Source organism: Chelon labrosus (genome assembly GCF_963514085.1).
Source record: "Chelon labrosus genome assembly, chromosome: 2".
In the NCBI taxonomy this organism is placed as follows: Eukaryota; Metazoa; Chordata; class Actinopteri; order Mugiliformes; family Mugilidae; genus Chelon; species Chelon labrosus.
The window spans coordinates 3,518,836-3,522,115 of NC_140338.1; the positions used below are offsets into that span (position 1 = coordinate 3,518,836).

The 3,280-nt window shown below is 43.2% G+C and overlaps 1 pseudogene across 1 annotated transcript; it reads right to left on the reverse strand.

The window, feature by feature from the left end:
* Nucleotides 1-905: 905 nt before the first annotated feature.
* Nucleotides 906-2,554, reverse strand: LOC311501043 (zinc finger protein RFP-like; annotated as a pseudogene). Its single transcript has one exon. The product of its transcript is annotated as a zinc finger protein RFP-like (transcript).
* Nucleotides 2,555-3,280: the final 726 nt, after the last annotated feature.

The following is a 3,280-nucleotide window of genomic DNA, read 5'->3' on the forward strand; positions in this document are numbered from 1 at the left end:
GATTAAAGTAGATATCATTTAATGTTTTAGTCGATTGCTGTATATAAACATAAAAATAAAAGTCATCTTCGTCACAACAATAGTACTTAAGCAATGAACACGAGAAGGTTCAGTGACGATGTGACCATGGTTCAGTTCATCAAATTATAACCTACATCAAAAAGTACATTTATAAACTTAACATAAACATAGAGAGGGTGTCTGCCTCCTGAAACCAAATTGGGAGCTGGTTCCACAGGAGATGGAAAGACTATATAAAGCTGCAGCATCTGAAGTATAGCCACATGAAGGAACAATACACTCTGACATGCATGAGGACACTTGTAGAACTACATGTATGTATTTAGATGATATCACAGGATATTGTTTTATCTGTACATGTTACATCTGTTTTCAAAAATATTTCTGATCAAAAACTGGTCAATGAAACTATGTTAAAGGTGGTGACACCAGAAAGAAACATAGTTGACACAACCCAGTACACAGCTCTTGGCCTTTAATTGTAGCTCATTTTACAATCATCACAAATTACACACATGTGTTTTTCATGATGGATCCATCACTGGGTGTTACAGGGTGAAGAGTTTCATGAATCAACAGTGAAAAAACATTAAAACAAGTAAAAGGTAAAAGTCCAACAACCATTAAATCTATACTGATGAATTGAAGAATGAAGGAATGAACACATTAATGAAAGAAAACAAGTTGATATGAACATTTTACCATAATTCCCAACAAAATGTTTTCATTCCAGAACATCAGTTTGTACCGTATCTCTCTAATCCATTAATATCTTTGTGTTCACCGCTGTACCAGTATTGTAGTATTAAAGCATATATGTACAGAGTGAACAAAGTGTGAAGATCAATAAGTTCATTCATTGATCTCAAAGCTTCATCATTAAATGGATCAGACAGTTTGATTGACAGGACAGATGATCAGAGGTGCAGAGTTATTACCACCATGATTCAGACTAGGACTGAAGTATGGGTAAAGTTTGTCAGTAAAGGAGCAGCCAGTAAAGGAGAAGATAAGAGCTGCAGTATCTACATCATGAAAGGAGACCAGACCCTCCTCATAATCCACAAACACCCCCACCTTCTCAGGATGATAACCAAGAGAGAGACAAACTGAAGGACCAGCACAGGCCTTGTATTCATTTCCATTTCTCAACCATATAATCCAGAAACCATTCTGAGGATTTGCTGTGATTTTTCCCTTCCTTTTGATTGACTTTCTGACCACTCCTAGATCCCAGTCAGTCTTTCCTTTAACCTGAACCTGAAAGTAAAATCTACCTGAAGAGAAACTCTTATTTCCTAAAACACAAACACATGTAGAAAATCTCTCTGGGTTGTCTGGAAGATCCTTCTTCACATCACTATGATTCACTTGTTTTCCGTTATCAGACAGGATGAGGTCAGGATGTGCTGTATCAGAATCAAGAGTCACATCCACTGCATACTGTTGGATCCTCTTCAGCTCAGCCTCAAGCAGTAGCTTCCTCATGTCTTTACTGAGTGTTTCCTCCAGCTGAGTCACAGCTCTCACGACAGTCCCCTCATATGATGGTGGACGGATGCTGACCTCTGTCCAGTCCTTGGTGGGTGGAACAGCTTTCAGGGAGGAGAAGCTTTGGAGGAGGTGGAGGTGGTCTTCAGAGTGTGAGAGCTGCTTTATCTCGTAGCTCCTCTTCATCAGCTCAGAGACTTCCTGTTCCAGATCTTTGATGAAACCTTCAGCCTGTTTCTCTGTTGTTTTCTGTTTGTCTTCGATCTCCTTTATGAGCTGGTTCAGGCCTCTCTCAACAGACTCCTTCAGAGCAGTGAAGACCTGAACACCTTCTGCTTTCTCTCTGTCTGCAGCATCATTACTCATCTTCAGTGACTCTTTCATCTCCTCAATCTTCAGTCGTCTCTTCTGGATCATCTGCTGAATTTCATCCTCTGTCTTCCCCAGCTCTGCCTTCTTTCCTTCATATCCTTCTTTCAGAGGAACAAACTCATGTGTCTTGTGGTCTAAAACAGAGCAGAGCATGCAGACACGTCTGGTCGGTCTTGCAGAACACCTCCAGAGGTTTATCGTGCTTCCTACACATCCTGTCTTCCAGGTTGTCCACAGGGTGGATCAGCTGATGTCTTTTCAGGCGTGACACTGTCAGATGAGGCTCCAGGTGAGAGTCACAGTAGGAGAGCAGACACACCAGGCAGGACTTCAGGGCCTTCAGTTTGGTTCCAGTGCAGACGTCACAGGGAACTTCTCCTGGTTTGATAGCTTGTTGCTCTGAGCTGCTGCTGCTGGCTTTCTGTTGAGATTCATGTCTGAACTGAGCAACCATCTCACTGATGAAAGTGTTGATGTCTAGTTCAGGTCTTGTGTCAAACAACTTATTACACATGGGACACTTGCACAGGTCAGTAGTATCCCAGTGTTGAGTGATGCAGTGTTTGCAGAAGTTGTGTCCACATGATGTAGAGACTGGATCAGTGAACACATCCAGACAGATGGAGCACAGAAACTGATCTTCAGATCTCAGACATCTGGCAGTAGACATGTCTACACACTGACAACAAGAGAGAAAGAGAGAAAAAACACAGTTTAAGTAGAGATTTACTGATTATTGATGAGTTATTGAACTTCTATAGAAACATGCTGTTTCTTCCACAGTCATTGCTGCAGACAAGTGGCTTGTAACCACCCCTCACTCCACCACCACCATCACTTCGGCTCAGGTGATCAGACAACTAAGGAGGCTTCATCCATGAAAATCAGCCGGCCCAGACAGAGTATCCCCTCGATTACTTAGTGCCTGTGCTTCTGAGCTAGGGGAGCCCCTTCAGCATGCATCTAACCTGAGCCTACACCTTAGGAGTCTCCCATGCCGTGGACGACATCCTGCATCATCCATGTCCCTAAGAAGTCACACCCGAGGGAGATGAATGACTACAGACCAGTTGCCCTGACAGTTTGCTTACCAGGAGAAGGTGGAGGTGGAGGGCGCCATCCTCTACCTGCTCCATCACACACTGTCACACTTGGACAGGGGGAATGCTGTTGTGAGGTTCATGTTTTTTGACTTTTCCAGCTCATCCAACACCGTCCAGCCCCTATTACTGAGGAACAAGCTAACAGAGATGGGAGTGGACTCACAACTCACATCCTGGATAGTGGACTATCTCACTGGGATAGTGGTTCAGACCTATAAGTACCTGGGTCTACATCTGGATCACACACTGGACTGGTCGGCTAACATAGACTCAGTATACAGAAAAGGTCAGAG